Here is a 26243-nt window from a genome sequence, read left to right on the forward strand (position 1 = left end):
TGGAAATTAGCGCACTGTATTTCTAATTTATGTTTTAGTTCCTCGTCTCGTGCACCACTTTTAAACATTGCCAGTTTGCGTGAAGTCTGTATCAAAAATTAAAAAATGCAAGCTTAGTTTTATTGATATCACCACCAAAGCATTCCAGGTCCCCATGACAGAAAGGCCACTTATCAACAAAATATTGGCGATAAAACTGGAAAGTAGAATTTGGGGAAATTCACTACAGCTACTCGTTATTGCGGTGCGCAAAAGGACATTGTTACTATTTGGAAAATATTTCATTTAAAATCTATGAGCTGGTCGTCTTTTTTTATGGCCCAGAGTTTCTCGGTTCACCTTCTGGCCTTTGGGATAACCAGTAGACTAACTGTAGTAATGCACTCAAAAGTGTGTTGTACATAAAAAAACAGGCATCCTTTTTGCACTACAAGTTGAACACAAGATTTTATTGAGCACAGGCTAGAAGGATGTTTAATGTCTAAGAATTGTAGGCTTCAAGGTTTAAGTACTCTTTTGATATTTCTTTTCTAGTGTTCAGCTAGTGTGATTTTGTTTGCAGGCGCAATGTTTGCAGGCTTCGTTTTATTTCTTGGAAAGGCTTGGCTCACTTGTCAGGTATAGATATTGGGAAATCCTCTTTTGTGTTGCGTTCCGTCCTAGGAGATTGCAATAGAACTTTGTGAACGTTGAGCATTAGCACAAGGTGTGCGTACACAAAAACAGTAGGTAGCCAGATGTCTAGACATAACAGCAAGAAATAGTCAACATGAACGTAGGCATTTGCACTGAAGCGAGGAAAATAATCACTGCTAGCTATTTGACACGAAGGGAGTTTTTTTCACGAAGTACTCAAATTTTATATTTATTGCTATTCGGTACTTGCCCCTAGTATTTATTTTGTAACTCATATCAATTTTGTAGTATTGTAACATTAGAGAAAAAATTAGTCTAAATTGTAAAAGTCATTATTAATGTCGAGCCTAACGATGTAACAACGGCATATATAAGAATGTATCCAGTAGAAATCAAGGAAAGCCTTGCATATTGTTTATACTATCGAAATGTGCAATTTGGAAACCGCTTATCAGAAATCAATCGATAGCTGCTAGTTCTGGCAGCAGAAACTGTCAACTAGCCTTGTTACTGGACGTGACGCGAGCCGCATGGCTACGGAGCAGGTAACTTTCCTGTATATTGTGCGAGAAATCAATTGCGTTGTCGAAACTGAAAGTATAAAACGTTTTCCAAAGTTGGTTTCCACGGACAGTGGCATGAGGTCGTTAAAGGAGCCATGAAGAGAAAATACAACTTTGTTTAATTTGAAAGAACTAGAATTCAGCATCTCACCCAGCTCCATTAGAGCCACAAAAGATGTTTTTTTAACGAAAAAAAAGCAAGAAGTATTTAAAAACTTTCAAATTTTGCGCCCAAGTGACGTGTTATGAGCAAGAATGACGTCATACGGACCAACAATAAAACATAATTTTCAGTGCGTTAACTGCATGTTAGCATTCAAGTGATGCGGTCAAATGGAACTAGAGGCCCCATTACATACGTCCAGTCATGTGTCGTCGCGACAGGTCAGTTAGGCGGCCGCCAATCGCACAAACAAGGTTCCGTGACGTCATAGAAAAGTTGCGGGAAATTGGCTAGGGGGTCGCCACGGCCTCACACGTTTTCTTTAATATCTCCGTTATTTGTTCGAAGATTGCGATGATATTGGTATGATTGTTATCGGGACTAAGCAGTCTTTCTAATAAACCCAACTTGTATTTTGTCTTCATGGCTCCTTTAAAGGGACGGTAGTAAATAAGTACAGAAGGCAAACGCCGTCGTTTTCCCTGTGATAGGGAAGCAAAGAGCTCTGGAGTACTAAACCACAAATTCTACAACAAAAGTCGCCAAGAGTACAACATGAGATTCGTCGTGGGAAGGCTTTAAAGCCATCATATTTGTGCGAATAGGCCGAGCTGTAGATAGCACTCACGTACTATAGCTGCCAACAATGTCTCATTGAAATCAGATAAGACATGGCATATGCCAGTCGAGGACAACATGGTTGTCCATACGCACTCGTAAAATTCATAATCTATTACGAAAGATTCAAAAATATTTACGCATGAAATTTGAGGCAGAGGTTCCAGCCGCCCGCACTACGATTCAGACTGCTTACACAAGACGAATAAAATAGACAGGAGACATTCCCAAGACAACACTAGCGCTTGTTTTGTGAATGACACGTGTGTATTTTATTTGTCTCGTGTAAATAGTCAGAATCCAATCGACGTGAAACGCTCCCAACAAACCCCCATCTCAACTTTTAAAGAAGCCGCCAAGTGCCGATTTTCTTTTTTTTTTTTGTCGACAGAATGTATCCAGAGCAAACAAACTACTATTCTGTAACCTTTAAACATAATTGCTACCATTAGTATTTATTTCAATTTCGTCGCGATACAACGTTATTTGCGAATGTCCAGTGCGGCACCCATCTTCAGTAAATGACCATGCATTTCATGTACCAGTAAGCACCCTACCAAAATAGTTACCCACACTTTTGAGAAATTGATTATGTTAGCACGTACAAACATCTCACAAAGCGATCGCGCCCCTCAAATTATTCATTAGTTCGCTTTGAGCCAGTGGATGGTTGGCAGTTGCAAGGGAATACGCAAGTACTCGTCTCTGAACACATTTTTGTAGCTAAAATGCTACATTCTTTATACTTAAAACTGTGCATTCGGACGGAACAAGGAAAAGAAGACACACGACGGGCGCAGACTCACAACTAGTTTATTGAAAAATGGAGCATGCTAATATACCCACACCAGCACATGCGCACATATGTCACCACCTTTATCATATGATATAACGGTTTAGAAATTCATATTCATTTCCATACAAAGATATGAATTTGAATATGCATATGACTTTCTAAATCGTTATTTCATGTGATAAAGGTGGTGACATGTGTGCGCATGTGCTGGTGTGGGTATATTAGCATGCTCCATTTTTCAATAAACTAGTTGTGAGTCTGCGCCCGTCGTGTGTCTTCTTTTCCTTGTCCCGTCCGAATGCGCAGGTTGAAGTATGAATATGAACCAACTAGCCTTACAACTTGCTTTGCTGAGCTACATTCTTTATGTATTGGGCCCAGCGACGTTTGTTTTTTTGTGGTTAAGATGCAGCTAAGCCTACCCTTTCTGAACGACTTCCACTCGACCTCGCAGCCTACCCTCTGTTATCCCTTGCGTTCTCCCAGATGGGTTTCCTTGAACACTTTCAGTTTCTAATTAACTCTCCTTCCTGCTTGTATTTAACGGCAAGCATTAAAGGTGCGCTTCTATCGTTTGTGTAATTCTTTCTCCTTGTCCCGCTTAGCGCCAGCAATGTTTCAATTCAAAAACCAACTGCCCCTATTTCAAGCTAAGATTAACAAAGAACTCTTTTGTAGCACATTATCCTCGTGAAAGCAAGATATCTGAGAGAGGGAGGGGGAGAGGGAGAGAGAAATAAAATAAACTTTATATCACTAACAAGTACCTTGATGCTAAGACCCAGTTGGCCTTGTTATACGTGACAAAATTTACAGCGCAGAACAAGGATTAACAACACGAGTGCTGCACCTTCTTTTTTTATTATTATTTCTGGTTCTGAGCTGTAAACGTTTCTTCCGTACCTTGCTTTTTTGCACAACATTTCTGCAACTCAGCTCAAATCTTCAGGCATTGCCTCACCGAGCGGAGCACGGGTTTTTCTTTCATGTGTTAAATTTGTAACTACCCTCACTTCAATATTTTCACTCTTATCGAACTCATCTTCTTTCCACAAATGATGCTTTAAGTGCAGACTTCACACTGAACAGCCTCTGAAAGATTTTACATGCGTTTTAATTCTCTTTGGAAGCCGAAAACCAAGGAGACTGCATATAAAAGTTACTTCGAAATATACGCCTCAAGCGCCTCCTCACTAAAATCACCTCAGCGTCCCGTTTCGAAAGCAGCCGCGGGAGACACTGACCCGCCCACTTGTCGCTGTCGCCGCTGCTTTTTCTGCACGTTCACGACTGGGACTTACCGTTTTTATGTGTTGTAAATTCATATTTATGTGGAGCAGGCACTCTGTTCGCAAATGTGGCGTATTTACGAGACTGTAAATGTATCTATCTGGCGCGAGCTTATTGGGGTACATTCGGTCTCTATAAGCGCCAGGTGTGTGTCACAGGCCAACGTCGCGAAACTGGTTTATGCAAAAAACTTATTCTCATTCAGCTGCTCTGAAATCTACTGTCTCCGTAAGCAGCGTTTCCTCAGATGGTCACGCTACACCTATACACTACGGTTTAAATCGGTTTTGTGTGCGTACATAATCCAGCGGAGCACTCATAACTGGCAGCACACCGGCTATGCTTGCCGATATCATGCGTCAAATATTGATCACTATTCTGAATAAGCCAATCGGTCATAAATTTTACGAAATTTTAAGAAAGAAGTACAGCGAATAATGCAAAATTTTACTCTGGAATCAGCACAAGAAAAAAAATTCATTGCTAGGTCGTCTTGTCGCGAGGTGAGCGCTCGCAAGAATTCGTATATCATCCGCGAGCAGTGCGGAGACGGGTTTACAGAGTAATCCGCGGCCGCGACTAAACGCTTCTCCGAAACATCATCATACCATACAGGGAGCCTGCAGAATCTAGCACATACTGAAATCAGAGGGCCTTATCTGATACCACTCTCTTCCAAAGACCCCTTTAATAGCTTGTGAACTGCCTAACCTGTATACTTTGACAATGCGCTCCCCGTGGGATTAACTGTTCGTTGAATTCAAAAAACTAAAGGAAAGTGAATGCGCAACTTGCGTAGGTGTGATTACTAAAACGTTCATTCCTCGATTTCGATCCGCATTTGTGCACAACGACAGTTAGGCGTCCTCCCCCCTCCCCCATTTCTTGCGAAAAACCAGTGCATTTCGCATATAGTCGGTCTACTTAGCCCTACCAGACGAACATCTTTAGCATTTCAAAAGCTGCATCGGCTTTTTTCATTCCCGTACGAGCTATTGTCTTTCTTATGCAGTTCGAAACCGTTTATTTTCCCGTGGTTTCATTAACTTTCATCGGTCCTTGCTCTAAGGCGTGAGTGGGCACATATTTGACGACGCGCAGCATTAAAGTATACTTAACATTTTCGCGTGGCTTATATTACCATAAAAAGCAGAAGTTCTTGTCAGGCATTGGGCAATTACATCCCTGAATCGTATTTTTTACCACGTATATACTCGAAACAAAGCCGCACTCGTTGCCCGCGCTGCAAAACGAATCGAACCCCTCACTGTACCATTATCAGGTCTAAACAGAGCGGCAAAAAGAATTCCCTTGTGCAGGCGTATTCGGAGATGACAGTGGTGATATGTTGCTGCCGTCGCCGACGCCCGTAAGAGCCGCCAAGAAGTGCACAGATCCGCGTCCCCGGATAGCTCTTGTTGGCCTTCGAGCCCTCTACCAAGACGAAGTTGTTTTTTGAAGTGCCTTAGGCGTACTCTTTGCTTACAAACGTCACCATAACAAGCTTTTTAGGGAGCGGAAAGGCAAAGGGAAGCAAAAGAGAACCAAAAAACTGCATGAGGCCCTATCAGCCACGGAGCGCTCATCCCGTAAACGCCGCGGAAAAGCGGAAGCAGGCGGCCCAGCGATTGCGAATCTCGAGGCGTATAGGACTCATCTCTCTTTCTCTCCCTCTTCATTTAATCTTGTGGGGGTGCAGAATAGTCATCTAGGCTCTCCCTGATGTGTGAGCTTCCACTGAATTTCGCGCCTTGGGTACGCTACGAGGATACTGCGAAAAATTGGGGCCTAACTTCCTATTTGGGGATTGCCATGCAGTGAGTAGCATTGAATGCTGCACCATTTTCGCCGTGTTTTTTTTTTTTCGCAGGATTTTGCTGCTCCTCTGGACAGCTCCAGCAGAACACAGAACACGAAAATATCCACTAAATATTTTCTACGAATGAGAAGTGGTACTTAAACGACTCCTTTAGACGTGGGGGTGTTAGTGTGTTCTGTTTCTCTTTTTTTGTGATGGGGCTCCTAAAGTCACTGCACTAACGTGTTTTACTTTCATTTTTTAGTTAGCTTATCTCCTACTTCCATCGCTGTCGGACCTACTTTCATAACAGCCGATTAAATGTAAATTTTGATAAAAAGGGACACTGTGATGCTCGATTACTCACTTGTATTTTGCGGCTACCATGCGTTCCGCAATGTCGACATGTATTAACCGTGCAGCAAGGGGTAGAGGTTTGGAAAACGTTATCCGTGCTTCGCCTTCAGGCTGTTTTTTTGTTGAAAGTATAAACAGGGCCCCAGTGGTTTTTCTCCGCACAAACTATCTTGCATAAAAATTTGGGACAAGCCATCAAAACCCCAGGTGGCTAGCCAAATTATGCTCCGGATTATGCCTTCCATAATGTAAGCCAAATCGCGCTATGCTACCTACACCTGATGACACTCCAAATCTGTGTAGTAATTGAATGGCATTTGCAAATATTGTCGCCAATACCCTACATGCGCACGTGCCATAAGTCAATCCGTGCCATTGGTGCCCCCTATGAGTTATCTTTTCTTGTTTTGGAACTGTTTACATAGCCCATTTCTCTACAAATGGCTGCAATTTTGCTGTTTCTAGCTCTATATAGGAGCAGTATATGAATAGCAAAACATTATGCTTCCTGCTGCAGTACTTCACAAGCGTATTCCTGTGTATAAACCCCGACGGTTTGTTCTTATCGGCAGAACAATTGTGATCCAGTTGCTCTGATTCTCACTGAGGAACCCGTCTGGCGTAGATTTCATCTCTGGTAATATGTGTAATATATTTTAAAGCGAAGTTTTCTGTGGCTAGGTGCAAGAAAAATCCGCTAGCTGGTCCTGTGTAGGCAGAAAACCCCTCCGGCGTGCCCGCTAAGCTGCCCTGAAAAAATACAGATCGGAGGGGAGTTCGAAGGAAGGGGAGAGATTGGCTGGCTTTATCTGTGGCTGCAGAGTGGCGTACAGTGACATAATGTGTCAACAACATAAATTGATAACGATGGGCGGAGAAGTGTTAATGTGACAACGCCGGTTGCATGTTACTTCGAAATGGGAAAGCCACGCGGCATATATACTTCCGAGGAGCAGGCGGCTTAGGGTTAGTTACGCTGATAGCAGGAACGATAACGCGATACCACAGCGGCGCAACGTATACAGAAACAAATTGCAGCATCTCCACTCTGCGGATCATGGCGAGGGTGCGGAGTATGCGGACTCGAAATGACATCCAAGTTGCGGCCAGCGTGACATCCGATTTGTGCCCCGACCGTCATTCGATTTGAGCCGTGAGTTGCACCTTGATAATTCCATAAATAAAACTGCAACTCACGGCTCAAATCGAATTTTGTTGGATTTTCGCGAGATGGTGTTGTGCGCACGGATGGACTCGGACGGAAATTGGGAGGTTCTAAGGTACTCTTGCACCGTTACAGGTGAGGGAGTAAGCCGTTTGACTCTCGGGTACTATCTCACGGTCGTAGCCCAATGGGTAAGACGACTGACACTAGCCCTGTCCGGTCTACCAGACACAGGCTCGAATCCTGCCGGTGCCTGATATGATTTTTCGCGATTGCAAGTGCTATGCGCACAGACGCGGACGGACATTGTGCCGTCCTAAGGTGCTCCGCACCTAAAATACCCTATTGAACCGTATGGAGTAGCCCACGGGTAAAAAACCGCCACGCATTACAGCTTCACTGACTAACCATCTGTACGGAGTGCACGGGCGCATTTTGTGTGTGCTGAATAAAAGCGTCCACTCGCGCATTTACGCACGCAAACGTATTACGCTTAGCATTCCTGGGCATATAACAACTCACAAAGTTTCGCTCCGCGATTTTAGGTGTCCGAAATAGTTGGGGCTCTTTATGTGTCCTTTATACTAGCACGGGTAGTTAAGTATCCACAGGCAATACCATTCCAAACTACTACCATTGGTGCCACGGTTCATATGAACATTGCATGGCGCACAGTTCACCCTAAGCACGTCCAAGAAAAAACGCAAGTGCCCAAGAGGAATTTAAAATTTTCATCAGCTGTGTTTCTACGAAAACAAATAAGCAGCCTTTGTAACGACGACGTGGACTACAGCCCATATAAACATACGACAAAAACAAAAGATACAGAGATTCTGCCGTGCGCTGTATCGAGCGACGCTGAGCTCAGGCAAAGCAAACATACAGAATCAACGTTGCCTGCGTAGAAAATGCATCGAAGAGACACAAGATAACAGTAGGGTGAACACAAAAGCTAATAAAATATTCTGCCTCGTGATGCCGCAGAGGTGCTGAAAACAACAAAAACAAAACATGCGCCAGCTTTCCAACGGTTTAAACTGTTTAGATCAGGCAAAAAAAAACCGTCGGGAAAAAAAGCATGCCATAAAGTATTTAATTGCAAGTGCTACACAAGTCATGGCATCTATGCAACAGGACGTCCCCACCCGCAATTCTGACGCAAAGCATTTTATGCCTGGAAAATTTTTGTTTAGCGCTTGTAGGAGTCCAAGCTGTGGGCAGGATACCTACGTTTTCTTACATTTATGGCTCTCACCAAAAGCACATCTTGTTACCCCTTCACTGCAGACGTTGTTGTTGTATCGTTGAGGCAATGTTGTTCGTAGGGCGAAGGCTTCCTCAAATATTTCAAACATAAGCCGTGCAGACACTGCCCCGTCCATTTCAACGTCTTGCCCACAAGCGACAAATACTGAAAACGAAAGATGATAACGAAGTGAAAACAAAGTGTTGTCACACCTTCATCACAATAAGAGAAAAAGGTTATCTTAATGGGACCACGCAGGCAAAATAAAAGTTTGCTTCACTCGAAAGATTTGTTGGTTTGTTGTTCCCAGAGCGCTTGTCTGGCATCAAACGACGCTTCATTCGCTGAGAAATTAATCAATATCAGTTGAAATATCGATTCTCTCGCCCTATCGTGTGTTCTATGACGGCTGCGATGATGTAACCAGGACCGGTCTTCAAGAGAAAGTTAGTGCGCCGTAAATTCTGCGGCGGACTGCGGAATGCCTTAGTTACGTTCCGTCCCTCTAGAAGGCACCACCATGCCACTCAGGAGTGCTGTCCGCGCGCTTTGTTTTTGAGCATATTTGTTTCTGGCTTGATTTTGTTAAGGCTCGTAATAATCGTTTCGCGAAAGATTGGGTATGCTAGACAAACAGGGTTGCATACGACAATAACGCTTACGCCAATCGGCCAGTGTCGTGCGAGAAAACCCAAAGCGCCAGACTGCTGTGCAGCTTTAACAATCATAGTGCGCGCAGAACCAACAATAGTACACATTGGTACTTGTATGTTTACGTGTACTTTCGTAACTTACATTGTCTACTCCTACGTACTACAAATCATTTTTCCTAATTATGTACTTTATTTGAACGAAGTTTACGTTGAAGTGTTTAAATATAATTCTAATGAGGCAATCTTCCGAATGAACCAACCCTGTCTGCCTGACACCTTTAATAAACTGCACCCAGAAACCGTAGTTGCACATAGTTTTTTATGCCACACCTACCGGTACAATTATCGTGTTGTCAATCCATAAACGTTTTCAAACTGTGCTCCTGCCTTTATATTCCTTCTAAAAGCTTCTAACATTTCAAACAACCACAAATGGCCTGGTTGGTTGTTTGGTTGAGGATTACGGCTAAAACGATTAATCCTCAAACTGGGAAGTGAACTTGGCAACTTTACGGGCATAAGACACATTGAGAGGTAGGTGAAGGTACGGACAAGCCAGATCGTACGCACGTAATCAATGATTTTTCCAAAAATGTAAAATTCGTTATTATATCATTCTTGTGAGTAGCGTTGGCCATCCTGTGATACGTGCGATTTTAAGGGCAATCGAGTGTAAAAGAATACAGTAAAAAAGTACGTTACGTAGCAGGGAGTTCCGTCGTAGTAGTGTCCGTAAAATGGTGGTTTCTGGCACAAATAGACGCATTGGTTCACGATAGGGTTCTGCCACACAAAAATTTAAAAAAAAAAGCTTAGTACTCATAAAAACATGGATCCAAGCGGGGAGGGCATTCTTAAACAGAATTACCTCCCATGTGAAAGTCAAAAACAATAATTTGTGCTTCTGGCCGATATTTATGGGTATTCATGAAATCGCTGTTAACTCTAGCAAACATAACACTATGTCTTATACTACGTCAGACTTGGCAGCAGTGAAGGGTTTTCAACAAATCTTAAGATACACGGTCAGTGCTCCATACGTTTACAGAAGAGAATGTAACGTATTCAATTTCTGCCCATGAAACAACCGGCAGAATATTCCTGCGAAATATTGACGTAGTCAGGGCGACAAAAAGTTCCCAGCACAGGCCTAACACGACTAGTATATGCCACCAAATCGATAAGAGCCACCTGCCGGCTGGTTGCATCTCGTAATGGTGCATGCATCAGCCATAGATTGCTGTTTCACTTCGAATACGTTTTGGCAATTAAAACAAAAATGCTGATGATTCTCAGATGAGATGCTACAACATCGCCTCAAAAGGAAATGTGGCTTACAGAACTAATATTTACTTTGTCAGAAAAAGAAGCCGTAATTGAGCAGATTATCCGCATTCACATTCATGGAGATTGGGACGAGAATACAAAACCAGCAAGGCCAGTTAGGTCGAACAAAAATCTAAAATATGTAGGGCTACTTTTTTGAGAATTTATGTAATCTTAGAAATGGTGCACAATTTGCAAGTACACGACGCACCATGTACTCCAGTTTGCGGCTGAAGTATCTTTCGGCTAAAACGTCGAGTTACTCCGGACGCAGCGTTATAGTATACTGTGCAACCTTCGTGGCGTATTACACGGTGCATATTAGATGAGCTGGGCACTCCATGTCAAGCCACCACTACAAAACATATAAACACGCAGTAGCTGTGCTGTTATTACATCATAATAAGCGTGCACGTAGATAATGTTCCTTTTTTTGGACTTCAACAACAGGGGGAGCCGACGAGGAGATATCTAGAATTCAGAAAGTTAAAATATGCCAGTCATCTGCGCAATGATAAATTATATATTTGTTATTTTAAGCATCCCACGGGCAAATCACTCAGGTCTTGCGCGCATCTTTCAAGTGGGTGCTCCAAAAATCTCACCAGGCACATAAATTAGAAAAAAAAGTTTGTCTTTCTGATATCCTGCATTCTGAAGAGTACATTTACATTATTTTCAAGCCCAACTGTTGATTTCAAAGGAACTTCTGAAGTGAAAACCACGCAAAATCGTGAGTCCCACCGGGATGTTATGTTTTTAATTTGTTCTGCGTAACAATTCATAAAAAGTGTTGGTGATGTTTAAAAACTGTTTAAATTTTAAGAATATATGATCTCCGCGTGGGTTTTAAATAAAGTTGTATGGTAACCTTTGTTAATTTTGAAAAGAGTGGGAAAGCTCGCAAACTAAAAAACAACGAGTTGCTGAAGCACACGTGCTCCCACTAGTTCCAGTGCCGGCCGATGGTATATATTTTGACCGGATTCTTATCATAAATTGAAGCTTTCGCGTGCACTTCCCCTTTTAAAATATAAGTGGGAACGTTCCACCTGTAAGTACTTCTTACTGTCAGCGATATCCACGACCACCAGGAATAAACAGCAGGGTCATTGCAGCAGGTGACTTCGTGAGTTTTTGAAGTAGCACACGCCATGCTAAACAGTTGTGTGCACCTACACCTTCGGCATGCCTTCATTTTTTTCTGACGTTTCCCTTTGCTTCCCAAAAAAGGGAATCGTATACAGCAGATACATATGATAGTTGCAATTTTCGGTTTCTTACGACAGAAAATATTCACCGGCAAGCAAAATACCCATAAACTACCTGGTCCGTCAGCGTGAAAGAAACGTATTGTTGCTCTAGCATTTCATCGAACAAAATTAAATTATTTTTGGGATCACGGCTGCATTTCTTTGGTGTTTATGAATGATCAGAGTATTTGGGAACACATAGATGAAATATGAAGTTCCATTTTTTGTGATATGAAGAGTGCTGAAAGCAGCATTGAAAGATTCAATTGTGAGACACATGAGAACAGCAACATCGAGGACAGGCTGCATAGATGGACGTGATATCATAACGATGGTGCCAGGCAACTTAACCCGCATTCAGTGGGAGTGAAGTATGGTCTTCTGATTTTGCACTTACATGGCGGTCCGGGCATTTGTCTGGGCAAAGAAATTTTTTTAACACGGCGTCGGCAAAGGGCACTGCAGAGAAAACAGTGAAGCACGTATTTATTAGGTAAAGCCGAACCCAAATAATGTTTGCAGCAAAAAGACATTTCGTGAAATTTAGAAGTATTGAGCTGTCGGTCAAGGGCATGAAGTGTGTAGTAGCTAAAACGTAATTCGTGGCCCATCCCAGGAAATTACACTGGGCTGTAAACATAATGCTGTCCAATACCTGCAGTTGACACGATTTCACAGAAAGCGCTGCAAAACGCAGTCCTCAAATAATTTCTTCAGGGAGTACCTCGCGAACAACTGCGCTCGTTTCAGATTTATTCTAATGCTACATCAAAACCGCTTCTTCCACATAGGTCGTGCTCCGTTTGTACAAGACCCCGGATGTGTACGAACGTACCCGGGGCATCTAAAACTGAAATAAACCACCTTTTTAGACAGAAAAGCGAGCGCTACTGAACACAAAGTGGTTACAAATTGTCAAGTACACGCGTCGTTGTGTTTCGACCCGGCTTGATTGGGGTTCAATAGCGCTTCATTTTTTGTCAAAGATGAAATACTAACTGGCCTCCTTTGCAGCGTTGTTAACGTAGAAACTTTATCTCAAATGGCGCTGCTTTAATGAGAAATTATACAGGGATAAGCTCTGTCGATCGCCTCGTGCTTTTGTTCTTCGCTGTACATCATACGCCTCCTTAATTGCTCTTTTGCCCCTTGGGGCCCGTTTGGCTTGTTTTCACGTAACGGCAACCATTCGGCTTCGATAGTAGCAAACGTTCGTTTGAAAGGTTTGACCGGAGAGATGGGTATGCATTAGGGCTGGATGTACTCAGGGAGGAAAGTCTTAGCTTTGTGTCCGTTTATTACTCATTTATTATTGTACGCCGCAAACTGGTGTTATATAGGGTTATATGAAAGAGCTATAAACTGTATTCATACCCACAGTACTTAGTTCGTACTAATATAGACGCTGTGGCAAATGTTTATGCACATTCATTGAAGGGTGAAAAGAAAAACAAAGACGGATACGAAAACGCAGCACTGTAAAATATAATAAAAACTTAAACACAAAAGTTGTTAAAACTTTTTCTACAAGCACGAGAACCCCCCCCCCCCAAAAAAAAAAGAAAAGAGCGCCTGTCCTACACCGTAACCACATTAGCTTGAAGGAGGCGTACTTTTTATTATTAAACGCTAATCAGTCACGCATGCAATGACACAGCTAACGAAACTTGAAATTATTACTTCGCCCTGAAAGGATTCAACATTTATTACAGAAAACTCAGTATTAGGTGGTTCGTGCCGCTATAACAGCATGCTACTTATACAACAATGTCTGACTGATGGAGAAACTGGTGCGAGTTAGGTCCTAAACTGGGAGCAGTAAGATCTGTTATTAAGTAAACATTTTAATGCTACGAAATACGTTTGACGTCAGGGTCACATGAACTGCGTGTGATCATTTCTATATATTACATTTGTATGTGTTGTGATGAAGTCATACTATTATTGTACGTTAACCTCTCGAAACCTGTACGATGACTAAACTGAGGGGGTACAAAAGCATATTATGTCGCGAAAAGTGCTGATGTCTCTAAGCACTCACCTTAAATATTGAAAAATATAGGATAGCAATTTCACCTGGCGAGTAATGACACCATAAGGCACACTAGCGCTAAATGTTACAAGCTACCCACATTTTCAGAAAGAGGCATGTAGAGAGACAGACAGATCCTAAACATTTGTCCGGACTAAAATCGGGACTGTAATAAAAGCCTGAGCCAGATTTAAGGTATTATTTAAATGTTTGTAGACACCCGGATACCAAGAGAAAGAGATCCTTTTATTGCGTCCCAAGTGAGTTTACGAAATTGGGGTGGTCAGACCGGTGGTGATATTACCAGCGCGAGTCTGCTGCCCGATTTCTCATATTCAGAGAGCACTAAATGTCTGCCCTACCGACAGTGAACGTCGAGACTGCCCAAGAAGCGCTATGTTACGCGTACGCTGGATCCGCGCCACCATATTTTAACACTACGCGATCCCGCTGGGACTTTATACCACAACTACGATAGGACCTGTATTTGGGTACTTTTCATAATAAAGTTGACTCTTCCTCTTAATCTCTGTGTCTGAGCAGCCCTGCGCTCCCTATTCCTTCTATTCATTGACCGCGGGTGGGAAAATATTTTGAGGTCAGCTCACGTGGTGGGGGCAGCAAGGATCACGTGTCACAAATAGCCGATTCGGCAAGGAGAATCGCGAGAGATTGAATCGGTGCAGTACTGTTTAGTATACCGAGGAGTTGCTCTGCAGGATTAGGCCTTATCGCTCCTGATGGTTGATTAGCCAAAGGTCAGTTTCTCCTTGCTGAAAAAAAGTTAGCTGCGTAATGACTGCATAGCGCGGTCATTACTACCATAATATACGAGCGTGTAAAAAGAATACACTACAATTATTACTGATAGATTCCCGCGACAAATAGCAATAGGGTCTAGATGACCGAACTAACAGTGTGACATCGCATTTTTGTGGGAACGGCATAAAACTATTTAGAGTAGCTCAGGGTAGCAAGCAAGGGCCTGCTCCTTGAAAAAGCATTGTCTGCTTGGTACATATTCCCTTTTTGGTCGATTCGCAATTGTATCTGCAGGCGGAAATGCTCTGCTAGTAGTCATGTTCTCTCTCCCCTGTCTAATGGTCTCCTGGAAAGCGCAGCATACCTGTGATTTCTACACAGAGGTCACGGTCTTGCTTGCTCCCATGCTGTACCAGAGAACAAAGCCTGACACCTGGATCAATTTTGCCTAGTTACACGCACCAAGTGCTGGACTAGCAACTGCACACACACCGTGGCATTGGTTGAGTGACCACAGTGCGTAAGTATTGTTGAATCAGGCGGACTTAGCCTTGCATAGCTGCCGGCAATTGCTCCGCCTAATCATCCCCAATACCATATCAGAGACTCTCAATGTCATCATACCTCACCAACCCGGAGCGGAAGAACTTTTTTCATGATCTACAGGAGTTAGGAGGGCCCCATGCTACATCGAAGAACATTATTTTTCCTAGAGACCACTGTATTGTGCGAAGAGAGGTGTCTCATCTCCTACTCGGATCCTTGCAGTCCACAGGACTAAGTGAGGTGTGCTGTTACTTTAGGACCACAGGGAGCGCAGAGGACTATAATATGATTAGTTGAGGACAAGCAATATTAGCACTTGAAGCGGTTACATTTCACGTCATACTTTCCGGGATAGATTGGGAATCCTTTTCGTCCACAAAATCATCTCTCTACAGCAGCTCCTGTAGTTGTATCGCATTTTCTTTGTACATGCAAAGTAAGGCAGTGTAACACTTCAGGCACCATATCACTTCATCTCGGCTTAAACGCTTGCCACGGCTAATACAGAAAGACAATTTATGAAGTGCATGTGTGCTTGGTCATAGTGCCGGACAGCGGCGTCAGTGTCATCGATGGTTTGAACAACAAATTTATCGAGCCTGCATGAAATTTGGGGCGGACGAAAACAGTATCAAGTTGTCTAAATAATCGTGATGACCGTTATTTGGTACACTTTAACAGCACGTAACCACCAGACATGGGATGGTGCTAACTGGTTAGTTTTTTTGTTGTTGCTGGTTAAGGAATGAGAGTACGAATGCAGCGGGTGTACTTACCCACGCCACAGAGCAATGTGATGAAGAAGAGGGTATACGCCAATTGCATCCTGCAAAGTATTTGAATTCAGAGACACAGCAACATGGAAGCGAGATGGGCCTGCGCTTTTTATAACAGAATTACGTCTACGTAGACCGCACTCGGACTTTAATTGCCTTTCGAAATCTTCCTATAATTCATAATTCAGTGTTTGCCGACCCACAAGTCGGAATCTTATGTTTTGTTTATTTCAGAAAGCGAAACTACACGCAAAACCTCCGTTCAGTACGTAAGTGTTGCTTGTTAAGCTTTTGACGAAAACGTATTGTGACGATTTTAGGATTTTGAGGTAAACGGTGAGAGCATCGGTTCTGAGGCCGCTTGATCTTTCAGAGTACAAGCCTACTTTTTCTCACCTCCAGCACATCTGCAAACTTTGACAGGTGCAGTGCTGCCCATTAATAGTTGGAAAACTCCCAGACTGTTGCGGGATAACAGCGCAGACCTAAATAAGGACGGATGTGCAGTTAGGATACCATGTCTACCAATGCTTGAAGAAGTACTTTTAATGCGGACCATTTCATACTAACCCACGCTATCTACTGAAGCAGTTCGCAGCCTTACATAGCCCAAAACCGAAAGAACCGGAACCACACCCGCCGCGGTTGCTTAGTGGCTAAGGCGTTGCGCTGCTGAGCACGAGGTCGCGGGTTCGACTCCCGGCCGCGGCGGCCGCTTTTCTGATGGAGGCGAAAAGCAAAAACGCCCGTGTGTACGAGATTTCGGCGCACGTTAAAGATCCCCAGGTGGTAAAAATTAATCCGGAGCCCTCCACTACGGCGCGCCTCATCGCCTGCGTTGCGTCGGCGCGTTAAACCCTACAATCAATCAATCAAAGAACCGGAACCACATCTTAAGACGACTGCCACAAGAACAAATTGGGCTAATCACATTCTCAAAATTGACTGTCCGTTCGACGTCCTTGCATGTTCGTTTCTTCTAATTGCGTTCGGTTGCTGATATTCCACCTGAAGGAAACAGTAGCCAGTTCAAAGTATTCCGCATTCGAATTCTCTGAATTGACGGTCTACCTGCGCTATTATGAATGTCGTAGAGTATGGCTAGATATTAATTTAGATGATTTGGATTTATTACCCATCAAACTCTCAAACACGCCGACCTTTTTGTCTTGCCTCCTAGAAAGCAGGCTAAAGGCAACATATATTACTAGAATTTAAAAAGTAGAGATTTCCCGCTAACAAACAGTTCTGATATATGACGCATTCATGGACCAAGCAAACATGTAGTTGCGGGGCTCATCTGTTTATTCGTTGAATTGGCCATTGTCAACACATGTGGCGCTCTGTGTGTGTGCGTACGTGCTAGCGTGTGTATGGGAATGATGTGTTTGTATTTGAAACAGAAAGACAGATAGCGAGAGAGATATTGAGTGCCCTACTAACTTCAGCTGGGCTTTTAGCAAAAGCGGCTTTATTTTCTGCCTGCAAAAAAGGAATATTTGAGACGCTACAGAGACCTTGAAAGGTATTTTAAAGTTAAGAAAAGCATTTGAGTTACAGTAATTGTTAACTTCGCAGTTGTTCATGAAAACACATTACGAAAATGTTGAATAATAACGTCAACACCGCAAAATAAACTACAGTGAAAATTTACTTTTCAAAAATCGAATAATGAATTTAAAACACCCGTACTCCAGAGATCTTCATTTAAGTGGTGTTAGATGTCAACGCGGACACCACGAGAGCGGTTGCTGTGCAAATTTTCTTTTCAAAATCCACCGAAGCAAAACCAGCATTTTCTACTGATCTTTATCCAATTCATTGATTGTAGGGTTTAACGCGCCGACGCAACGCAGGCGATGAGGCGCGCCGTAGTGGAGGGCTCCGGATTAATTTTGACCACCTGGGTATCTTTAACGTGCGCCGAAATTTCTAAATCTCGATCTTCATCCAAGCAATACCTTGATGTGGGCCAGTTGGTTCGACATGGTCACAGGGTTTTAAAGGCGCAAGAAAAACGCGGACACTAGAGGACATGTATCTGAGTGCCTTCGATCAGCGTGTAAGCGGCAGGCTGGGTGATGAAAGGGACTACACAATTATGAGATATGTGGATGATTTTCTTGTTATTGTGAATGGTGTTGCGGTATATAGAAGGTGCAGAAGGCACTGTGAGGAAAGTCGTTGACTTGTTTAGGGGATCGTTTGATAAGCTGAAGTTTACGTGGGAGGTACCTGTCGAAAACAAAATGCGTTTTCTCCATTTGCAACTTGCGTTCGAGGACTCCCACGTGTGCTGGCAGTATCACCCGTGTGCCAACAAGCAACTCATTCCCTCAAAACTGCTAAAAAGAGCTGTAGCCATGACTTGTCCAAGAGCCGCCTTTAACAAATCCTGTTACCACGGGGTACAATCTAGCTTTGAATGTCAGATTAAATGGCTAAACGAAGCAGAATTACCCTCTTTTGTTTTTTCTGGTGTTTGCGAGTCACTTTTTCAGGAAGTGAAGCAGCGAGGAAAAAAGGAGGGCGAGCAGCAAAAAATCGACAAGAAGAAGGTGCACGTCCATCCTTACTGGCATCGTGTGTCACACGGCATAAAGAAGATGGCGCAGAGATACGGTGTTAATGTTGTTTTTAACGTGCCTGGCAAGCTCTCAGATTTGCCCCATGATGTCAAAGAAGAAGGCCCCGCTCTGCACAAAGAAGCACGAGATGCAGTACACTGAGTGCACAAAGAATGTTGTGTACGAAGTCCCAATGAGTTGCTCGAAAGTTTACATCGGGCAGACCGGTCGCTGTTTCAATGAACGAGCGCGTGAGCACAATTTGGCTGTGAAATACAAAGATGATGGGCACATAGTTGACCACTGTATGCAATACAAGTGTGTACCAAGGCTAGAGCAGACAAGATTTATGCACAGTGCTAGTGATAAGGTTGAAAGGGAAATTATCGAAGCGTTTTTAATCGAAAAAGCGGGTGAAGAGCGCATCAGCAAGCCATCTGTTGCCCTTTCAACAACAGAGACTGAATTCCTAATAAGCGAACACAGTGGTGACGTTATGTTTGGATAACATATAAATGCTGGATGTTTCTTTAATAAAGTTTAGTTGGAAATGGCGCTTCGTTTGTCTTGCTTGTTTTCTCCTCTATTGCCCGCGTTTTTCTTCCGACTTTAAAACCCTGCGACTTTATCCAAGCATGGTGCACTCTGGCAAAGGACACTCTTGCATCGTACTACGCTGACGGAGTCACCGTGAAGAAAAGAAACAGATGTTTCAACCGCAAAGTGTGCTTCTGCCCAAAAGGGGGTGCATTTAATTTAAACAAATGAAAACAACTTTTCTATCTCATTTTCGGCGCCTGTAGCAACCATCAGTGTCAACTGCAGAGAACCGTTATAGCTGAGCCAAGCTTGAGTTTTCCTAAGATTACATTCTATCTACGTACGCGCTAAATAAGCGATAAGCGTATATTATTTGCTATCCGTAGTACCATTTTAACACTCTTTCTACCCGCCGTTATTTAAAAATAGGAAATTTCGACCTTAAAAAGCTCAAAATTTCTTTCAGGTCTCGTCACTACCCTTTTGTATTTGTTTAATCGTGTGCTTTCCACCTTCCCTTATATAGATAATATGCATTTTTACTGTAATTGTGAGCTTCACACTAATTGAAGTTATTCCTAATCTTGGGCTCCCTTCGCTGGATTTTTCATTCTTGTGATTGTCATAATAGTTTCCTTATGTCTGATTTTATTTGCCGAGAATTTTGTACATTTCTGGCCATGAGGCCTCCATGCGGTCTGTGACTATGAAATATCTTTCCATGTACTTATCCACTTAATATATATCCTTCTTAACTTGAAAGTTATAAATATTGTTATTCCCACTTCCCCGATAATATATAGTACGTCTGGTAGCAGTGTCGTAGCAGAGAAGACAATTTCACACGAAGGAATATCCTCAAAACACTATACCTTCTGCGAAAGCAAAGAAGTCGATAATTGCAAAATATCAACCCTGCAAGAAAAAAATATTTTACTGAATATCTAGCGCCGGGTGTAACATTGTTGTAACCATAGTGCGTTAAAAAAGCGTGAGCAATCCCAAGAGCACGCTTAAATAAAGTCGCTTCATCGGAGCCTATGAAGGTAGTTTACGCAAGCAAAAGAGAAGCACAGGTTAAGGTTCGTGGTTTATTCAATTCCCTAAAAGCACTGCGGCAGCAAAGCAGTCCGAATTCGAGCATGCTTACGTTTATGAACGCTCTCCCTTTTCTTTTTACAAAGATGTAAACATTCATGTCTGTCAAGCTATTTTGACAATAGGCCACGCTTTGCACTACCCATGCTGACCTTATTACAAACCAAGGTACGAGAATAAGAAACTGCAATGAAACAAAAACACATTCAATCAGCAACACATTCGAACGATCAGCAATCACTAAAGGAGAGAAATAAAAACCTAACGGATCTTATTTGCATCGTTCTGATTCATCTTTAGCCATTCTATAGCTTGAGTCAGTTACTTATTGCTGCAGTGGTAGCAGTAGTTTTAGGGCAAACAGTCAAGTCGCCTCCTCATGAGGGAACCGCAAATAACTTCTACTACGCTTGCGAAATTGCAGTGTTCTTTGGAGAAATGCTTGTCATAAATATTTTAGGTATGTTAAGAAAAACAACTTGTCGATTACCCTTTTGTGTTTACCCAGCCTAGACTTTTTTAGAACATCATGTCAGCTTAGTCTGTTTACACATATCACAGAACAAGATTGTCATTGTAAACAAGTTGCACTTTTCAGCCTTACATGCATGTTTTATTTCTACTGTGTTTGCTAGGTCCAGAAAAGCCTCTTTCACGAATATGTAGCTTCATTAAAATTTAATCAGTCCTGCAATTCAGGCAATTTCTGCGAAAAGGTAAAGTTCATTATGGGAAACGTCTAGTTTTCGAAATCAAAATAAAATGTGCGAACAAATAACAAAGACGGAAAGTACAAATTTATTTGTAGGTTTTCTTAAGCATGCCAATTTCGGTGTAAGAAATTGTGCATTATTACCCTTTTCGCACGGCAGCGTTATTCCGGTTAAAAAATCTTGGTTACCACATGGTAAACGCAATCACGGAAAGTGCGCTGCCATAGTGTCACACGCGAACTACCCAGCTTATTTCTCGCTGAAATTGTAGTAAGGCGTTTTTTTTTTGCAGGTACCACCATGCGTCTGTGCGCTAAGTATAGCTAAACTCGAATGATAAGCGATAAAATGCTTACAACTTGTAACTGCAGGTGCATGCACTTGCTCTCCCAACCCATTATTCCTTCTAATCACTAAAAGCCTACCTTAACCTAGAATTTGTCTTCCAGCACCAGCCATGATAGTTCTGCGCATAACAAGGCCGCATTTCGCGTCCCACTCTGTATACTACCACAAGGCTGCGTAACTTGCCCAGTACTGCATATAGTGCCTGAAGGGTTACATCACTACCGGTCCGCAAGGAACGCATTCAACTAGTTTGTAACTGCAGCGTAAATTTGTGTGATATCTTTCCAAATGTGTATTTAGGCCATTGCAGCTTTTAGGGACTAATTTACACAGACTCTTCTTGAATAGCCATTTGCGCGGCACTGCCCGGGCTTACTTTAAGCGGTCGCCGCCATTTTGCAGAATTGTGGAGCCTTTGGCGTGAACAAGGCCAGGTTGGTAAACCAGGGTAAGGTTTACCAATGGTCAGGGTAGTAACCGAGGTTTCTTTGCCATGTAGCAGTTCGTACACAGATTTTCTAAACCACGATTAGAAAAACCGCTGCGAACACGGCCGTGTGACAACAGCTGTGTAGTTCAGACAATGTCATGTGTAAACATCAGAATTGCCGAAGCTGTAATTTTAAACAACGAGAAAACCGAATTTGCTGCAGCATCCGCTTTTGCGTTGCGTTCCCGTTTTGTATGTCACGGCCTAAAAAACTCATCCAAGACCAACAAGCTGTTGACGCGCGCCCGACATACACGTCCCTTAATTCAGAGAAACTCTGAGAAACGTAACTTGGATAGTTCTTATGTTGGATAGTTATGTTATATACATCATTCAAATTTTTCTACGGCAAACATTCCCGGCTTATCAAATTTTTATGATAAACAAAAGCCACGGTTTGAGCTTGGCTCTTATAATTCGGCAACATTAAACTTTTTGACTTTGAATTTTTTTTAATTTGTCATAACGAGTCTTTTTTGTGAGCGGGAATCGTTTGGTTATGTAGTGGCTTCACTTAGGTATGGAAGCTCATTTCTAACACTCCCTGTGAAAGCAATGGGTAGCGTTTAAAACCAGCAAAACAGCACAGTAATTCAACAGTTTTGGGCATGCACGTCATTTCTTTAAGCATTAAGTGTTGTTATGAACCAAAAATATTCAAACGTCCTAAGCTCAGAACTCAAATCTCACCGAAGAACGATTATCCAAGTTTAGGTGTTAATTCATTAGCGAAAGCTTGCTCCTGAGGCACGTGAAGACAGATGTTGTTACGCGTAAAGCAGTGACGCATAAGCTGGGGTGCGACTAAGGGTACCACGCAAAAACGTGAAGCAGCAAAATGCCCAGCGTTGTACGGCTCTCTACACGCCCCATTGAAGAGACAGTCGGTTTCACAGCTCACCTGAACTGTAAATGAGTCCTCTTGAATAAGTTGTTCAAAATGCCTGCCTTCAATGCCCAGAGACAAGTGCACGGCGCTACCCAATGTTCCTGTCACACGGCCAGATTCCAAGATGGGCTCTACACAGGTGCCGCTGATTGATTATGTATAGTGCATTCATGTATACTTCAATGCGCTGACAACCTTCGACTAGACAACTGGCTTTTAAAAAAACGCTGACGTGTTAGACATATATCCACATAGACTAAAAAAAAAGCCGTCCAACAGCCAAATCTGGAAGAACAAATCTGGGCCAATGAGAATGGGAAAAACAATTTTAGATACTCTTGACGTATTGTGGTCGTGCCATAAGTAGCAGTGTAGCGTTTGAAGGGTGTACAGGGCCTGTGCGAATAACAAATTGCAGTTGATAAAAAACAGCAACAGTAACTACCGGCAAATATCCTTCAGCATAACGAAGATAGAGAAAATCCATCGTTCAACCGTAACCTGAAACGAATGAATAATCCAGGCACAAGATTTCTATTCCAACCCTTATTTATTCATGAATCGATCTATCTGCAGAGGTGAGCCAAATTATACCATTTGATGACGTGATTTCGAAATAAATAAAGGACACGCTTTGGTGCAAACTGTACGCAGATGACGTTGTCCACAGCGTAACTTTGATATAATGTGCGGGATCAATCATTGAAAATTAGAATATATATCTTTACGACAAACCTTTGAGGATCAGTCTAATCTTAATGAAATGCACCGAGCGGTGAGTGTGATCTCGCTCACCCCACACGAACTCTGTCTGACCTGCCACTGCGAAGGATGTACACAGGAAGACTGTCGCCTGTGACTGTCGCCTCCGAGGATTAAAAGAAACATGAGCAATGGAGCGAATGGTTTTCAATGCATGCTGCACCACCTGGCTGCAAAGTCAGCAAACTGTGCGTATGCGCACTTCTTCGAGAGCATAGGAATGTGCACCCTACGTTTATGGGAAATGGGTGATCAAGAAGCGACGCCGGCCATTTATTTTGGGGCACCTTTTCACGCTGCATCGCCATTGCACAGGGTGATCGTTCAGGGGCATCATGCTAGCTACAATCAACCTCTTGCGCGCTTTGCTCCCGAATATAGTAAGTAACAAGCACTGCCATTCTGCTCAGTGGCGACAGAGCATAAAAATGGCCGGCGTCGCTTCTTTATCAAGCGTTTCCCGTGCTAGTACGGCACACTCTTAAACACTCTAAAAAAAATACGCGTGTGCGTAGTTTGCTGACTTTAGCCAGACTGTGCAGCATGCACCGGAAGCTGTCTGCTCTGTTGTTCCTATTTCTTTTGATACCACTGTACCTCCGCTGTGTATACGTTAAAAATATTTAAAGTATTACTCGCAGAAAAATAGGTCGGTGCATGTTCAATGAATCTAGCCCCAAACTTCTCTCTGGATTCAAAATAGGCGTTAGGCTTTCCCGTATTTTTATAGCCTAAGTTCTTTCTGGTGGCGGAGGTCCCGAGAAAACCAAAAGAGCATTAGCGTGGAATTCTCAGTGTGCAGATGACTTAGACGTGAACATCGGCCCTTCAAGTTCTGTTTCACTCCAACAGGTTCAGGACATCTTTACGAGAAAATTTTGATAAAGTTGCCTGGATTTTGTGTTACCACGTAAGCAAACGCCGTCGTTTTATTTTATGGCTCGTATAAATACAGCACGTCAGCCGTCCGGTATAGCTTTCCTAACCAACGGTGTGTCGTGACACGAAATAAAATCATCGGCAGAACAACACACCAGTCGACTGTAGCGCCCTCCCACTACACTCGCTCAGATTGCCAGTAGGGCATTTTTTAACGCAAGAGATTTGTTGGTTTTTTTGAGGGAGTTTTTTTTTAGTGCTTGTTGTCCGTTATCAGCTGTCCTCAACAAGTGTCCACAGTATCACGTCAGCGTCCCGAACCGGAAGGTAGACACTGCCATTAAAAAAAGATATGACCGTTTAAAGCCGGAATTAGGAGCAGTGGCAACTTTAGTGTGGATAAGGGGTAACAAAAAGAAAGAAAGTCAAAAGAAAGGACGCGTGATTAAACCTGCACTCCCTGCTGGGCTGCGCCCTGTGGTCACCAGCCGCCCTTAAACTGCATACTGCAAAAAATGGCTCCAATCCACGCTGGGAAGGTGGTTGGACTGCGAAGCTGTAAATGACACCCACAACGATTGCCCATGCGGCATCATTTCAATTCACACAAGTGGATCTAAAAAGCCTGAAACCAGAGACTCTGCCAGCCGTTCCCTCGGATTCGCGGGGGCGGCGTCCCAAATGCAGCAGCGTCGGAACAAAGAAAACGGACAGGACAGTCTTTCGAAGGGTGAGGATGAGGGCCGCGCGCGCGGCTATGGCGTCATCTCTCTCACTGCCTCCCCCTTCGCTATTGATTCATGTGTCGCGTCCAAAAGCGCCCACCCCCTCCCCAAACGCTGAATCCAAACCATTGTCCATCTCGACGTGTGAGCGTAGCCTAGTCGGCAAGACGACAGGCTCGCGCTTCGCTTTTCTTCGTGCCCATGTTCGATCCCTGGTGGTACCAGTAGTTTGTTTGTGTAGCCTGGTTGTAGCCACTAGTATCCTGGGATGTTTCTGTAGCCAGTAGTTGCCTGGGAGATTTCTGCTGACGCAGACACGAAAATGTCCTTGGCTGGTTACAGGTATACTGTTATTCCTCCCTCCCCTGAGCAGTTGTTTGTTCTCTCCCCTTCTGTGGTCGCACGGTGCTCTGGTGATGCGGTCCCCACCCATGACACCAACTGACGCCATCGCACCACAGCGCCTCTCCGGCCGGAACTGAGGCCGGCGCCAACATTGCTCCCCTGACGACCAAGGGTGGCAAAAATTTACTTTTACATAATACACCCTTTGAAACACCAAAATCGTTGCATTCTTGCACGAACTCATCAACGGCTATCAGCTGCATGCTCCCGTGGCCACATCTCAAGCCACACAAGCGTAGATGTCACCTGCTTTCTTGAGAATTTAGTATCTGTTTTGTTGATTTATTTTAACCCAGATAATTGTCTTCTGACGTTTTGCTTGAATAAAGGTTTCGTGGAATTTCAAAGCGAAGATATACTAAAATTTGAGAAATGTTCACTAATGCGTAAGCATTCTCACCCGTTTTTCCGTTTCACCTCCTTTACATTTCTTCTGTCGCGTTTTCAAAACACGGAAAGACAGACAGCGTATTTTTCTTTGTTCTTTCTTCTTTATAGATAGTTGCGGCACTGCGGTGCATTGGATAGACCTTTGTAATTTTGCTTGCTCGGCTTATAATTTTTGTTGTGTTTTTATTATTTAAGTCAATCGCGACAGGACAGTACATTATGCTGACTTTTGTGAGGCTGTTCATTTTCGCTTTTTTGTTTGTCTTCTTTGGTTTTTCATTTCCCCGCCACAGGCAATAATAGCCAGATGTTCTGAGAATAGCCAGATTGAATGACTTTCTATTTTGTTTTGTTTTGCCTTGTTTTGATTTTTGAAGCGAAGCTTTCTTGACCTCGCTGATGTCCGTGGCATTATCTCACACGCACTGCAGGAAATCCAACTCCACGCAATAGGAGA

At 43.2% G+C, this 26243-nt stretch overlaps 1 long non-coding RNA gene across 3 annotated transcripts; it reads right to left on the reverse strand.

Annotated features, from left to right (window-relative positions):
• Positions 1-434: 434 nt before the first annotated feature.
• Positions 435-22787, reverse strand: LOC144142851 (uncharacterized). Of its 3 annotated transcripts, none has more exons than XR_013317058.1 (6): positions 22638-22787; positions 15981-16030; positions 12262-12323; positions 9988-10068; positions 8642-8797; positions 435-659 (listed from the first exon to the last, which is right to left on the reverse strand). It is a non-coding gene; the product is annotated as an uncharacterized LOC144142851 (long non-coding RNA). The 3 variants fall into 3 exon arrangements; XR_013317057.1 differs by having other exon boundaries at positions 436-659; positions 8627-8797; XR_013317056.1 differs by having other exon boundaries at positions 437-659; positions 8617-8797.
• Positions 22788-26243: the final 3456 nt, after the last annotated feature.

The sequence above is a fragment of the Haemaphysalis longicornis genome, unplaced genomic scaffold (assembly GCF_048455015.1).
Source record: "Haemaphysalis longicornis isolate Haplotype H1 unplaced genomic scaffold, Haemaphysalis longicornis Haplotype H1 scaffold_6, whole genome shotgun sequence".
In the NCBI taxonomy this organism is placed as follows: domain Eukaryota; kingdom Metazoa; phylum Arthropoda; class Arachnida; order Ixodida; family Ixodidae; genus Haemaphysalis; species Haemaphysalis longicornis.